Below are 16,971 nucleotides of genomic sequence, written 5' to 3'. Positions count from 1 at the left end.
GACTCTCTCTCCTTCTCTCTCTCTCCTCTCTCTCTCTCTCTATCCATAGTAAACAAACAAAGTTTTTTTTTACTGTAATTCCTGTAGTTTGTACCACAGTGTCTGTGTGTGTGCACGTGTGCCTGCATGTGCGCGCATGCTTGAGTGAAACTACAGTCCTCCTACCATGCCAGGGTCCCTCGTTGCTCACTGCTCAGTGCAGTTATGGATTTTGACAGGGGGCAGGGGCCACCCTACCTGTCCCTGTCCTCTCTGGTTAGCTGATCCTACCTGTGATCCTAGCTGATCCTACTCCAGTGTTTCCCATGGTCTACAAGCTCCCAGAGGCTACTGTGTCATCGACAATTCCAGTTAAAGAGCTTCGTACAGGGAGTCCTGCTTTACCCCCTAATCCATTTAGGCATCATTATGCGTGTTGCTTGCTTGCTTCTCGCTAGGCACAGACGTAAGTTCAACGTCTAGTTGAGTTGTCAACTAACATGAATTCAATGTTAAATAAAAAAATACATGTCATTGGATTTAGTTTTTACGCTGTGTCAAAAACAAATCTCACGTTCTTACGTTGGAGACTTTTCTCAACTCAAATCAGTTTAACAAGTTGATTCAATGTCATCACATGAGAGATATTTTGGGGGAGCTGTTTTTGCCGGGTAGGTTGTGTGTGTATGTTTGCGTGAGTTAATTAAAACAATCAGTTCCTCTCTTTGAACTTGGGAGTTTGAACTTGGAGTTACCATTGATTGTCAGTCATCATGACATGCATTTGAACTATTCAAGGGGAATTTGTATGTGTTATTTTTGTTGTGTTTATCTGTAATAGTGTGTTGAGCACAAAATTACATATTCAATTGACTGATTTAACGTTTGTTGTTTGTGTGTGTGTGTGCAGTGTGTGTGTGTGTGTGCAGTGTAGCATTAGTTTGTTATTCTCGACTGACTCCTTGCTGCCTAGCACCCGCTCCATCTCTCCTACTCAGTAGGGATTAGGCAGAGCCACTGCCACATTAAGACGTACACACACACAGCCTGGGGAAATACACCAATCTCTCACACATACAAGCACATACATACAAACATAACCACTTCAACCTACTACTCTGTGGAGAGAAATAGGGGTTTATAAAGGGGGAAGGGAGAGAGAGACAGAGAGAGAGAGAGAGAGAGAGAGAGAGAGAGCGAGAGGGAGTAGGAGAGACACAGTCTGCACAGAGACAGATAGTACATCCACTACTCTACCCCACCTAAGGGGATGTGATCGAACCACTGCATCTGGTGAGTGCACTACCATCTCTCTTTGCTGTTGAAGTTGTCTGAGTGTGCTGTAAACATCAGTATGGAGCTGTGTGTGTGTGTGTGTGTGTGTGTGTGTGTGTGTGTGTGTGTGTGTGTGTGTGTGTGTGTGTGTGTGTGTGTGTGTGTGTGTGTGTGTGTGTGTGTGTGTGTGTGTGTGTGTGTGTGTGTGTGTGTGTGTGTGTGTGTGTGTGTGTGTGTGTGTGTGTGTATAATGCTGCAGTGATTGTATTATGTCCGCAATACTTACATTGCATTCAGACCGGGCTGTATTGTACTGTATGTAATGCACTGAATGGTGTCATGCTATTGTACTAGCCTGTTAGCAGCGTGACCATGGTGCAGTACACAGAGTCTTATGGCGAGGCGTAGCTCTGTGCTAATGCCAAGCTGCTGACTCAATGCTATATGCATCGACATTCGTCACACAGTGGAGTGGGATAAAACCTGCTCTGGGACCTGCCAGATGCTCCTTACCTCCATCAATGCAGGGTTAGGATGCCATACTCACCACCACGCCCAAGATCAACAACTGGAACAACAAAGGCCTCATCTAATTACATGTCTGGAAAATGATTCCCAGAACACAGGCAGATCACAGGAAGATATTTGTATACAGTAAGAGGGATAATGTTTTGTTTTCCACTTAAGGGTCATAGTGATATGGTTTAAGAGATTGCTATTGTCTTTTGCAGAGTTCTTAAAAGTGGCAATGATATTTCTAGCCATACAGGTGTTATTTCAGTGTTGACATGATGGTGCTAATATTGAGAGAGAGATTGGCGGTGATAGACTGCTGGTCCTTGTTTTCACTCACCGACTGAGCTCGTACTGGCTCGTTGCATCACAAAAGCAATAGTGCAGGGTTGTGCAGAGTTGCAGACCACTGAGAATGTGAGTGTACAACTGGATATGTGTGTTTGTGTTAGGAAAATAGATCAGGTTTTTACAGTTCAGTTCTTTTTATCAATTTACGATCTACATTGAACCAAATGAGAAATCACATCACACAGATAATGTTGTTTACATCACAAGCTGTAGTATGATGTCACACATAGCAAATAAACACAGGAGCCCAACTAGGTCCTCCTAACACTAAGTGGATTAGCTGTAAGACACATTATCACCCTTTTGGTTCAGAGGGAAAGACGTGGAGGATGTGACAATACTAATAGTGTATAGGCGGATGTTATTGACACTCCAAAATAGAACACAATTCCCTATATAATGCACTACTTTGAGCCAGCTAGGGTGCCATTTCAAATTAACCTAGAGTGAAAAGCCACACCTCTACATCAACCACAGAGCAAGAAAGCAATCAATCAAAATAGAATGGTAGTGAATGAGTCCCTATCTCTCCACGGAATAACGACACACCCTACACCTACCATCAGCAGTCAGACTTGGCACTGATGGGACTCTTAGCCTGTTGCCACAGCGAAGCAGGGAAGCAAGGAATAAAGGAGAAAGCTTTCCTCTTCAGTAATACTAGCTACCATTCTCCATGACACATATTAAGCAGAGAGCTGGAGGTATTTTAATTGGAGTCTCCAAAGGCCATGGTTACAGCTTGTTCACTTCACTTTGCCAATATAGCTCTTGTGATCTTTATCCAAGGGAACAGATTGTTTAATTTACTGCATGGCTCGATGCTGCTTTCGCTAGACTCAGAAGTAGGCCTTGTACCCCAACACACACGCACGCACACACGCACGCACGCATGCACGCACACACACACACACACACACACACACACACACACACACACACACACACACACACACACACACACACACACACACACACACACACACACACACACACACACACACACACACACACACACACACACACACACACACACACACACACTAAGTGTACAGGAACACCAAGTGAATCCAGGTGAAATCCAGGTGAAAGCTATGATTCCTTAAACAGGTTAAAAATATGGATTTTTAAGTCTTGAGACAATTGAGAAATGGATTGTGTATGTGTACCATTCGGAGGGTGAAATGGCAAGACAAAAGATGTAAGTGCCTTTAAATGGGGTATGGTAGTAGGTGCCAGGTGCACCGGTTTGTATCACGAAATGCAACGCTGCTGGATTTTTCACACTCAACTGTTTCCCCGTGTGTATCAAGAATGGTCCACCATCCAAAGGACATCCAGACAACCTGACACAACTGTGGGAAGCATTGTAGTCAACATGGGCCAGCATTCCTGTGGAAGGCTGGGTTGATAAAAATATATATAAATCTCAATAAAAATAACATTCATTAAAGATAATGCCGACAAGAAAAATGAAACAATAACATAAAATAAAATTCTTGCCACGTGCGAACACACACACGCGACATTACCCCCCCCCGCGGCCAAATCAGAAAGTTCAGTCCCCCTCTAAATACATTTTTGTGTGTTTCTGTTTTTGTTTTGAGGGCATCGATTTTTTTGTCACAGGAGAAAAACACCTTTCAAATGTAATCTTTAAAGGTCAAGAAAGGTATTGGGAGCTCACATAAACAACTGTCTCAATTTCAACTCCAACAACAACAACGTAATCCTCTCAGAGTGAAGGTGCTGGCAGTGAGAGAGTGGACTCTCCTGGTCTACTGCACGGTCTCAGACTGCCCTGCTCCTTCTGGGCTCTCTCTCTCTCTGGACCCCGGTAGTGAGGTCTCCTAAAAACCAGGGAAACTTAGCCAAACAGGTTCATCTGTACAATCACCACCAACCCCACCATACCAGACAGCACAGTCTCAGGCTTCCTGTAGCTTCCCGCTCCATATTTGTGTTTTGTGTGTGTGGCTCCGCTCAGACAGTTACGCATTAATAATAAACCCAGGAATATGGGATCAATAATCCAGTTTAGTGTCTGTTAGTAGACAGACACCTCAGGGGAGGTTATAGACCAGAGAGACAGACAGGGTTAGGACAATAGAATTATAACAATAGTGTTAATGTATGGGTATACAGTGATGTTGGAAGTTTACATACACATAGATCGTCATTAAAACTCAGTTTTCAACCACTCCACACATTTATTTTTAACAAACTACAGTTTTGGCAAGTCGGTTACTACTTTCTACTTTGTGCATAATTTTTCCAACAATTGTTTACAGACAGATTATTTCACTTATAATTCATTGTATCACAATTCCAGTGGGTCAGAAGTTACATACACTAAGTTGACTGTGCCTTTAAACAGCTTGGAAAATTCCAGAAAATTATGCCATAGCTTTAGAAGCTTCTGATAGGCTTGTTGACATAATTTGAGTCAATTGGAGGTGTACCTGTAGATGTTTTTCAAGGCCTATCTTCAAGATCAGTGCCTCTTTGCTTGACATCATAGGAAAATCAAATCAGCCAAGACCTCAGAAAAAAAGTCTGGTTCATCCTTGGGAGCAATTTCCAAATGCCTGAATTTACCACGTTCATCTGTACAATCAATAGTACGCAAGTATAATCACCATGGGAGCACACAGCCGTCATACCGCTCAGGAAGGAGACGCATTCTGTCTCCTAGAGATAAACATACTTTGGTGCAAAAAGTGCAAATCAATCCCAGAACAACAGCAAAGGACCTTGTGAAAATGCTGGATGACAGAGGTACAAAAGCATCTATGTCCACAGTAAAACGAGTCCTATATCGACATAACCTCAAAGGCCGCTCAGCACGGAAGAAGCCACTGCTCCAAAACCGCCATAAAAAAAGCCAGACTACGGTTTTCAACTGCACATGGGGACAAAGATCGTACTTTCATGAAAAAAGTCCTCTGGTCTGATGAAACAAAAAACTGTTTGGCCAAAGTGACCATCGTCATGTTTGGAGGAAAAAGGGGGAGGCTTGCAAGCCGAAGAACACCATCCCAACCGTGAAGCACGGGGGTAGCAGCATCATGTTGTGGGGGTGGTTTCCTGCAGGAGGGACTGGTGCACTTCACAAAATAGATGGCATTATGAGGATGGAAAATTATGTGGATATATTGAAGGAGCATCATGAGATATCAGTCAGAAAGTTAAAGCTTGATCACAAATGGGTCTTCCAAATGGACAATGACCCCAAGCATACTTCCAAAGTTGTGGAAAAGTCAAGGTATTGGAGTGGCCATCACAAAGCCCTTACTTCAATCCTATAGAACACTTGTGGGCAGAACTGAAAAAGCGTTTGCGAGCAAGGAGGCCTACAAACCTGACTCAGTTACACAAGCACTGTCAGGAGGAATGGGACAAAATTCACCCAACTTATTGTGGGAAGCTTGTGGAAGTCTACCCATAACATTTGACCAAAGTTAAACAATTTAAAGGCAATGCTACCAAATACAAATTGAGTGTATGTAAAATTCTGACCCACTGGGAATGTGATGAAAGAAATAAAAGCTACTGAGTTTAAATGTATTTGGCTAAGGTGTATGTAAACTTCTGACTTCAACTGCAAATATTTCAATATTATAAATATTTGCCCTCACAGGTGGCACCATTTGTAAATCACTGGTGCCTCCAGTGTGGTGATTTTTAACAATATATTTAAGACAGATACGCTAGTGCTAATTGCTATATACCAGGGTGACAGACAGGTTAATTCTGGGTTAGGGCAGACAGTTCATAAAAGGCTATGATGACCCTCTGATGACCCTCTACAAACCAGCTTGGGTAGAGAGGACCGGATGCGACCGGCTCGGGTAAACTCAGTTAAAAAATGTCCCTTGAAAAAGCAGAGAGTAGGTGATGGAGGAGAGGAAACAGAGGAAGTGAAGGACACCATGTGAGCCGTTGGAGGATGAGGCGATCACTATGGCTACAGTAAATGAACAATATTTTTCAAAAACAGCCCAGCGACCAACCGTCTTGTGTTATAGCGCTGATTTGTGCACTACAGTCCCTCTCCCATCTCTTACACACAAGTCGCCTTAATCACTCATTAATTTACATTCACAATCACACAACTCACACACACACCGCTATAGCTTACAATCATTCAGTCACACTCACCTTTCCACTCTGTCAACCACAGCACCTTTTTCACCTGTTATCCACAGGGAGTCCCAATGACAGAGTGGAATAATAACTACTCAGTACAATAACAAAAAAGGCTAATTACTGAGCAGGGCACTAGCCAATGTACTGGTAATATAATAACAGGGACAAGCAGTAGTGGAGGTAGCTAATAATAGTAAAGTAACAATCAGAAGGTGGATCTCCTCGTCCTCCCCATTCCCTCCTCTTCCTCTTCATCCTCCTCCGTATTTTCCTCCTCCTTCTCCTCCTTCTCCTCCTTCATCCTCCTCTTCCTCCTCCTTCTCCCCTGATCTTTTGTTCTCTATGGTGGGATTCTCATGGTTCTCATTGTTTATCAAAGTGGAGGGCTGAGGAGGACGCCAGCCCAGATGGGACCCATATCTTCTATGCAATCATGTACGCACGCATGTACATACGTACGGACGTATGCTCACACTCACACAAATGCAACACACACTGGATGGCAAGAGACACTCTGACAGTTCAGGCTCTCTGAAAAAGAGAGGTCATAAAGTATCAAGTAAATTTGAAATATGCTAGTAACTTTCAAAGGCACTTCTTGGTCTTGGGAACCAACATGGCGACACAGGGCTTTCTGCCAACCTTGCACTAACACACCTGTTTGAACTAATTCGGTGCAATTTGGTATAGCCTACGTGCCAGTCTGTTTCGACTCTCTTGCCAACTCCTTATGGAATTGTCATGCCAAACACGTCATGTTTTGGTTTGGCTTGACCGCCATGCAGTTGCCAAGTGCACAAACAGATGTGGGATCATGCAGGCTAGTAATTTGGTGCTTGATGATGTGTGTAGTTGAACAAAAAGTCTGCACGGTCTATGGGTTGCCAGCAACTGGATTGAAGACTACTGTTCTAACGCCATGGCATCAGAGAGGCAAAACATCACCTGTCTCATCTTTGTTCCCCTTCTGTGCCAACGCAGCACCCCTCACCATCCACAGGCTGTACAGGAACCCTGTCTATTTCCTGAGGGTGTGGTTATGGTAAACTCCGAGTCTACAGTATGGTACTCCAGTGAGTGTAACCCCGCCTAACCCCCTATCCCTCCATGTGCACGGTCGCCTAGTAACAGCAGTTGAGGGGGGGAGGGGGTTCAGAGGTGAAAGAGCTCCCTTGCAGGACCATCAGTCAGAGAATGGGAGCAGTGGAGAGGGAGGTGTTTGTTTGTACACGCGTATGTGCACTGTGGTTGGAAGCTGTCAGTAGTAACTTTGTGTGTCCCCTCCAGAGTAGGCAAGAACTTGGCAGCTGACATTATCTGGGGGTTGACCAGGAGACAGTTCTTTAAAAACATGACTGTGCTCCAGGACAGTGTTTGGCAGGTAGGGATGCTAATGAATGCCTGTCCCTCCACCTCAGATTTTAATTGTGTTTAGATGATGTCACTCAGAGGTCTGAGGGCCTTGCGGCTGCTCGAGGTCAACACAACAATGGAGGCAACAACAGCACGCGCACGCGCGCACGCACGCTCGCACGCACGCACGCACGCACGCACGCACGCACGCACGCACGCACACACACACACACACACACACACACACACACACACACACACACACACACACACACACAATATTGTCTTCTCCACATCCAAAACATTGTCAAACTACAATGAAGATGTTCAACCTGTCCAGCAGGACATGACTGATGCTCTAGTGGAACAGGAGGGTGAGCGGTCTAACTGGCATCAATTACATTTAGTTGTTTTTAGTTGTGTTGTTTGCTTTTCCCTAATGTCCTCCTAGGCTACTTCTCTTTGATAAGTGAGGCAAGGGCACTGTTGCTTTTTCTCTCTCTCTCTCTCTCTCTCCCTCTCTCTCTGTCTATCTCCCTCCCTCTGACCTCTCTCTCTCTTACACCAGCACTCTGGAGGTGACAGGAGGCATGTTGACACGACAAAGTATGTCAGAGGGAGGGGAGAGAGGGAGAAAAAGGGAGAAACTGCGAGATGGGGAGAGGAGAAAGAAAGACAGAGAAGAGATGGGGGGGTTGAGAATGAAAGACAGACAGAAAGACAGAGTCGCTGTAGTAATCCTGTTAGTCAGAGGGAGAAGCAGGGTTTGCTGTTGTGCTTGGGTTTTAAAAGGTTTTCCTCATTCGTGTTAAAAGACGCTGCAACACGCTTTAGATTTCATGTAATTGAATACTCCACCATCTGAGCTACCCTGGCTCGGCTGAACACGTGTTAGCTGGCTAATCCTCTCCCAAGAATGTCTGTACTGTTATGATAGCCCGGTACTTATGTCCCAAAATGGCATGCCATTCCCTATATGGTGCACTATTTTGACCAGAGCCCTAGTGCATTATGTAGGGAATAGGGTGCCCCTTTGTGCACAGACCCTGTTCTGTTCACACGGAGACACTTTTTGTCTGGTTGTTGTGATGAGGAGACGGTGATATTTAATGAACTCACTGAACCCAGACACATTGGGTGGAATAATTGCTGGGCCAATCACAGACACTCTCCCTCTTCGCCTAGGAAGGTGCGTTTTATCCACCCATATAGTTCTATTGTTGTGGTGTGATGGAACGTTTGTGAATCCCATTCCTCTGAAAATGATCATTTTCCAGGGTTGGCAATTCTCACATAGAAGAGGAGGCCTACCTTTTTATCTTACCTTCATTTAACTAGGCAAGTCAGTTAAGAACAAATTCTTATTTTCAATGACGGCCTAGGAACAGTGGGTTAACTGCCTGTTCAGGGGCAGAACGACAGATTTGTACCTTGTCAGCTTGGGGATTTGAACTTGCAACCTTCCGGATACTAGTACAACGCTCTACCCTGCCGCCGCCCCCTACCTGAAAGTGGATGTACAATAAACAACGTGTGTTTATATGGTCTGTGTGAAAGTTCATATTTAGGATCACGTGTGTTCAGTATGTTAAAGTGTGTGACACCGATACAGGCAATGTCAAGCAGGACTTGGACACCATAGTAGAAGACATGTGGTGAGAGTAGCCTTGTCATGGCAGGCCCCTTGGTCCCCTCTCTCATCAACCAGCTCCAGATTATCACTCTCCGTATAATCTCTGTATTATCTTCCTTTAAAGAAGGACACTGGACTGGATAGCCAGAACCAGAGCAGGTCTGACTGTAGCACACTGGGATTAACTTAATTTGTAATATGGGAGATGAACACACACATGGAAGCAGGGAGGAGCGTACGCACACACACACACACACACACACACACATACAGTATCCTAGAGTTTCACAGATTAGTGGACTAAAGATGCATGGGCTTTTTACACGGACGTGATATATTTGGAACACTTTGTTCTTTCTTCTCTCTCTCTCTCTCTCTCTCTCTCTCTCTCTCTCTCTCTCTCTCTCTCTCTCTCTCTCTCTCTCTCTCTCTCTCTCTCTCTAATCCTCTCCCATTCCAAATGCAAGAATGGAATTGGTTTATTAATCTTGTTCTATGGCAGCGATTCCCAAAGTTGTGTTTTTTGCCCTAGCACTACACAGCTGATTCAAATAACCAACTCACCATCAAGCTTTAATTATTTGAATCAGCTGTGTGGTGCTACAGCAAAAACCAAAATGTGGAATATTCCAGATAGAAATGTCACAGAGTTGGTATGAATCATAATTTCACGTCAGAGAGGCATGTTGGTTCTTCATAACCTATTTTACAGATGTAGGACCTTAACTTGAGCCAGTTTGCTACAACAGGAAAATAATCCTACAGCAACTGGAAATGTGAATTATTATGTAGATTATAATTCATGGACATTTTTGTAGGGGTTGATCCATTTTTCTTAAGGGGAAATCAAGTTTGAAATTTCAAAGTGGAAATTACAAACTTCCGAAGCCTTTTAAAACCTCAAATACACTATAGGTTTTACATTACCTGCATTGCAGGAAACTTCTCCTGCAACAGTGATATCGAAAATGGTGATCTTGCCACCCCTCATAGCCGTGCCACCCCTCATAGCCTGGCCACCCCTCATAGCCTGGCCACCCCTCATAGCCTGGCCACCCCTCATAGCCTGGCCACCCGTCATAGCCGTGCCACCCCTCATAGCCTGGCCACCCCTCATAGCCTGGCCACCCCTCATAGCCTGGCCACCCCTCATAGCCTGGCCACCCGTCATAGCCGTGCCACCCCTCATAGCCTGGCCACCCCTCATAGCCTGGCCACCCCTCATAGCCGTGCCACCCCTCATAGCCTGGCCACCCCTCATAGCCTGGCCACCCGTCATAGCCGTGCCACCCCTCATAGCCTGGCCACCCCTCATAGCCTGGCCACCCCTCATAGCCTGGCCACCCCTCATAGCCTGGCCACCCCTCATAGCCAGGCCACCTCTCATAGCCTGGCCACCCCTCATAGCCTGGCCACCCCTCATAGCCAGGCCACCCCTCATAGCCTGGCCACCCCTCATAGCCTGGCCACCCCTCATAGCCTGGCCACCCCTCATAGCCTGGCCACCCCACATAGCCTGGCCACCCCTCATAGCCAGGCCACCTCTCATAGCCTGGCCACCCCTCATAGCCTGGCCACCCCACATAGCCTGGCCACCCCACATAGCCTGGCCACCCCTCATAGCCTGGCCACCCCTCATAGCCTGGCCACCCCTCATAGCCTGGCCACCCCACATAGCCTGGCCACCCCACATAGCCTGGCCACCCCACATAGCCTGGCCACCCCTCATAGCCTGGCCACCCCACATAGCCTGGCCACCCCTCATAGCCTGGTTCCCCTCTAGATTTCTTCCTAGGTTCTGGCCTTTCTAGGGAGTTTTTTCTAGCCACCGTGCTTCTACACGTGCATTGCTTGCTGTTTGGGTTTTTAGGCTGGGTTTCTGTACAGCACTTTGTGACATCAGCTGATGTAAGAAGGACTTTATAAATAAATTAGAATGATTGATTTGATCTGAGCATTTCACAATGTTTTGTCCTGAAGAATGTACCCTTAATCTGTCCCATTCTGACCACCCGTCTCATTCAGGCTACTGAAGGAGTCTATTGAAGGAAGTCGACCACTTTTGTCAATGAAAAATTCCCCTGCTCGGGAGCAAGGCAACACAGCCCTGCTATATTTACCTTATGGTACCTGTGTCTCAGATTAAGTATGGACTCAAACAGCTTTCCAGACCCTTTCCATGCCACCTGAACCTGAATAGATGAATAAGAATGAAGGAGGATCGGCATTGGCTAATTAACTCAGTCTATGCATGCATGGAAAGCAGACTCTCTTAATTTAGTCATTTGGTTGTCCGTAGGGATGCTGTTAGTACTGCTCATGTTGTCCTATCCTTACATGAACAAGTTGGTGCATCATTTGTAGGTATATGGACACACAAACTTTTATACACACATTATTTCTGTAAGCACTTTTCACTACTTACTTGTGCACAGTTTATATTTTTACCACAGGAGGCTGGTTATGGGAGAACGGCTCATAATAATGGCCGGAACGGGGCAAATGGAATGGCATCAAACACATGGTTTCCATGTATTTGATACCATTCCATTCCACCATTCCACCTTTACCATCAAATAAAATAAAATTGTATTAGTCACATGCGCCGAATACAACAGGTGTAGATTTTACAGTGAAATGCTTACTTACGAGCCCCTAACCAACAATGCAGATTAAAAAATATAAATAACAATAATAAGTAAAAGTAACACGTAATTGCGCGGGGGCACCGGTTAGTTGAGGTAGTATGTACATGTAGGTAGAGTTATTAAAGTGACTATGCATAGATTATAACAACAGAGAGTAGCAGTGGTGTAAAATAATTGGGGGGGGGCAATCAAATAGTCTGGGTAGCCATTTGATTAGGTGTTCAGGAGTCTTATGGCTTTATGGCGGTTTAGAAGCCTCTTGGTTGACATGTTTAAAGGTCTTACTCACATCGGCTGTGGAGAGCGTGATCACACAGTCTTCCGGAACAGCTGGTGCTCTCATGCATGTTTCAGTGCCATTTGCCTCGAAGCGAGCATAGAAGTAGTTTAGCTTGTCTGGTAGGCTAGTGTCACTGGACAGCTCTCGGCTGTGCTTCCCTTTGTAGTCTGTAATGGTTTGCATGCCCTGCCACATGCCCTGCCGGTTTAGTATGATTCAATCTTAGTCATGTATTGACGCTTTGCCTGTTTGATGGTTCGTCGGAGGGCATAGCTGGATTTCTTATAAGCTTCCGGGTTAGAGTCCCGCTCCTTGAAAGCGGCAGCTCTAGTCTTTTGCTCAGTGTGGATGTTGCCTGTAATCCATGGCTTCTGGTTGGGGTATGTACATACAGTCACTGTGGGGACGACATCATCGATGCACTTATTGATGAAGCCAATGACTGATGTGGTGTACTCCGCAATGCCATCGGAGGAATCCCGGAGCATATTCCAGTCTGTGCTAGAAAAATAGTCCTGTAACTTAGCATCTGCATCATCTGACCCCTGGTCCAGAGTTTTTTTTTCCTCAGGTTGCACATTTAACATGCTGATGGGATTTAAGTTTCCCTGCATTAAAGTCCCTAGCTACTAGGAGCGCCGCCTCTGGGTTATGCATTTTCTTGTTTGCTTATGGCAGAATACAGCTCATTCAATGCTGTCTTAGTGCCAGCCTCTGACCGTGGTGGTATGTAAACAGCTACGAAAAATACAGATGGAAACTCTCTAGGAAGATAGTGTGGTCTACAGCTTATCGAGAGATACTTTACCTCAGGGTAGCAATAGCTCAAGACTTCCTTAGATATCGTGCACCAGCTGTTATTTACAAAAATACATAGACCGCCGCCCCTTGTCTTACCAGACGCCGCTGTTCTATCCTGCCGGTACACCGTATAACCAGCCAGCTGTATGTTGATAGTGTCGTCGTTCAGCCACGACTCTGTGAATCATAAGATATTACAGTTTTGAATGTCCCGTTGGTAGTTTAATCTTGTGCCTAGGTCATCTATTTTATTGCTATCAGAATGGAAGGAAGTGGGGGTTTATTCCATCGCCTACGAATTCTCAGAAGGCAACCCACCCTTTGGCCCCTTTTTCTCCGCCTCCTCTTCACGCAAATCACGGGCCTGTTCTCGAGAAAGCAGTATATTGTTCAAGTCGGGCTCGTCAGACTAGTTATAGGAAAAAAAGGATTCTGCCAGTCCATGGTGAGTAATCGCAGTCCTGATGTCCAGATGTTGTTTTCGGTTATAAGAGACGGTAGCGGCAACATTATGAACAAAATAAGTTACAAAAAACGCACACCTCGTCTGGACACCTTTGAATCAAAATGCCTCCGCTGCATACTGGGCATAACATGGCACTACTACATCCCGAACTCCACAAGTCGACCCCTTGTCTCCTCCCTAGAGACAAGGGGTCGACTGTTTGCTGACCTGGTTAGATCAAACTTATCTCTGGAGCCTGCCCTTATCCTCAAGGAGCCATTCCCTAACTGGCCACACCCAAGAGGAAGACCAAGAGCCAGGTGGTCTGACCAGTTGGAGGATGACCTTCTCAACCTGGGACTCAACACGACATCAGCCTGGGACCTGGCCCAGAATAGGACATCGTGGAGATCCATATGTTGAGGTGCTATGCTCCAAGGAGAACGAATATGAGTGATTGACACTATTGAACCTGTAAAAGCATTTACGTTTCGGTCATTTCTCTGCTGCTTAAGATCATATTGCAGTTCACAAAACATAACATAACAGCTCAACATGTGTATAAGACATGCATGGCACATTTTTACATTTGACCCTTCAGTCACTTAGCAGACGCTCTTATCCAGAGCGACTTACAGTAGTGATTGCATACATTTTCATAGTGGTCCACCGTGGGAATCAAACCCACAATCCTGCTGTTGCAAACGCCATACTCTACCAACTGAGACACATGGTACCTCAGCTGCTATTACTGAGCAGCACAGCCTCCACTAGACACAGAGGCCATGGCACCCTATTTCCTGCCTACCTTATGGGCCCTGGTCAAAAGTATTGCACCAAATATGGAATAAGGTGCCGTTATCTCCGGTCTGTGATACTGTTGAATGCTCTGTGCAGCTCTGTCTGTCTGTCTGTCTGTCTGTCTGTCTGTCTGTCTGTCTGTCTGTCTGTCTGTCTGTCTGTCTGTCTGTCTGTCTGTCTGCCTGTCTGTCTACTCAGGTGCTGTGTGTTTACTGATGCGTCACTTGTGTGATGTCTCCAATGGTATCCTAATTATTTCTGTGTCACAAACAGATATTTTTCCAATCTGTTCTTTTGTCTGTTTTCTACACTCAGGAGAGGTACACGCACGCATGCAAGTCCACACACAGGCACACACACACACGCATGCACGCATGCACCCCCCCCCACACACACACACATACACACACAAACTTACAGTGATGAATCTAGCCAGCTTGCAAGTCTTCACATTAACACTCAGATACTATAATTACATTCGTTCTAAGATAACTTTATGTGATTATTTAGAGGCTTATAGGACTTATGAACTGTTTATAGCGGTTATAGGCCAAGCTTTAATTTATCAAGTATATTTTAGCCAGAGATGTGAGGTTGGAACCAGTGCATAATCTAATGTAATGTGCTTTGTGTAGATAACATTCACCAATGCAAAATAGTGAATAGTCAAATAAAATGAGGAATGCATTTACTCAAATCTTGCTTGCTAACAAGATTTCAAACATAAAAAGATAAGCAGTAACCTATTAATCTAAAACTATGGCATACTGCTTATACCAGGAGTAACTCCCATCATCTAATTAACAACCCTTTGTTTGGCCAAAACAAGAAACAAAAGGCATGAAAACACCACATGCATTCTTGAATCTAATTATCACAGCTCTTATTTTTCTTGTTTACTCCTGGTGTTTATCTACAAAGCGCTCATGCAGAAACTTCTTATGTATCTATCATCATTTTCAATTGAGACTTACAAATGACGAAACCCGGTCTCAGGCTTGAATAACACTGGAGGCCCCTTCTGTCTCCACGGAGTTGGGGAAAGCAGATTGTTTACGTGGAACAACTTACAGAGCTCTCTGAAATGAGATGTTCTGGTCCCCCTGAGTTGATTATTTGAATCAGCTGTGTAGTGCTAGGACAAAAACCAAAACGTGCACCCCTTGGGGTCCGGAGAACCGAGTTTGGAAAACCCTGCTCTATGTTGATAAATGTGTCTGTTTTAATATGTTTTGTAAATTGCATATTTTATGTGTTTGATTTATGTAGGGCTCATCTGGCTCATCTGTAAAAGAGACCCGAGTCTCAGTATGACTTATCTGTCTAAAAGAAGGTTAAATAAATACAGATTTTTTAGCCAAATCTGATTTGCTCCCTCTTTGAACTGACCGCCGTCCATCGAACAGATTATCAAAGTAACTCTGTTAAAATAAATCTATAGCACTTACAGTACAATAAAACATATACAAATTCACAGCTCTTTATGAACTCTTGAAACAAACCAAACATGACAATTTAATTCACACAGTAAAAAATAAAATAGCCAATTCAAGTTTTCATCTGCCGTCACACGTTGTCCATGTGCTCTCAGGATCTGTGGGAATGTCCCACCCCAGAGAAAACCACGGATAAAGTGTGTTTGACTCTTGTGGTAGCCAACAGATGGTCAGCCATCCGGATAATGTCATAAATCGTGATTGAGTCATCACGCTGGGCCTCAGCGCCTGCAATTCGCTAGATGCGAGTATCATCTCCTCTCATTTTCAACCACACACGCACATACGCACGCACGCACGCACACACATACACACACACACACACACACACACACACACACACACACACACACACACACACACACACACACACACACACACACACACACACACACACACACACACACACACACACACACACACACACACACACACACACACACACACGCACACATAAACACTTACTTCCGGGCTACAACACTAACACTCCTTATTAGTCATTGTAGTTGCTCCTTGACAGAAGTGGTCAAAGGTGGACCTAAGGCCTCAATCTCCTGCTACCCATCAGATTTTTCAGAACCAGTAAGCACTGTCAAGGAGCAACTACAAATAGAACACGGCTTACACCTCAGAAGTGGAAGGATTCCATTTGACACACTTTTCCTCTCCTTTCAAACGTTTCAAAATCTTGGAAGTCCCAGTCCAAGAGCAAAAGCACTCCAGTAGGTCTGGGGATCATGTCAGATTTTCAGGGCCACTTCTTAAGGGCAGATAAACAATTCACCGATCAAATCACAAGTGTAGGTGCGTGGCGCTTAATATGTAGTAAGGAATTGGGCTAGTGAAAAATAACTCCCTCTGGATGGATTTTTGTCTCTCCTCTCTGCCTAACCGATGCTGGTGTTGTCAGCAGACGTGTGTGCTGGAACATTGTTTACATTGTCGGGGGGCAAACCATCTGCCTAGGGACACTAGAATTTTCTCATTCACACAGAATTAGCAGGTGTGCATCTGTACGTGTGAGAAAAGGTGCGATAATGTACCTGTGTGTGTTGTTATCAACAGGGAGAAAAAGCCTTTCCTCAAGTACACACAAACACAAGACTAAAGAAACCCTTCACACTTCTCTTTCACAGGACAAGGAGGACATGAGAGAAAATGGTTTGGGGTGTGAAAATAGTGCTTCTCAGATGTTCTGCTGTACACTTGCCTCCTCGCCGTGGGGGAGAGAAGCATCCAAAATATCC

General features: G+C 45.0%; 1 protein-coding gene across 2 annotated transcripts in view; it reads left to right on the top strand.

Annotated features, from left to right (window-relative positions):
• The first annotated feature begins 1,072 nt into the window (after window positions 1-1,072).
• The window catches only part of LOC118371320 (A-kinase anchor protein SPHKAP-like), a 169,213-nt gene continuing 153,314 nt past the window's right edge, over window positions 1,073-16,971 (top strand). Inside the window, exon 1 of one of the 2 annotated variants that reach the window (XM_052467434.1) lies at window positions 1,073-1,272. The gene's annotated coding sequence lies outside the window, so the exon portion shown is untranslated. The remainder of the gene's footprint in view (window positions 1,273-16,971) is intronic. The other variant, XM_052467437.1, reaches the window with a different exon arrangement.

The sequence above is a fragment of the Oncorhynchus keta genome, chromosome 18 (assembly GCF_023373465.1).
Source record: "Oncorhynchus keta strain PuntledgeMale-10-30-2019 chromosome 18, Oket_V2, whole genome shotgun sequence".
Taxonomy (NCBI): Eukaryota; Metazoa; Chordata; class Actinopteri; order Salmoniformes; family Salmonidae; genus Oncorhynchus; species Oncorhynchus keta.
Note: the sequence above shows the minus strand (reverse complement) of the source record. Positions and strands in the feature narration are given on the sequence as shown.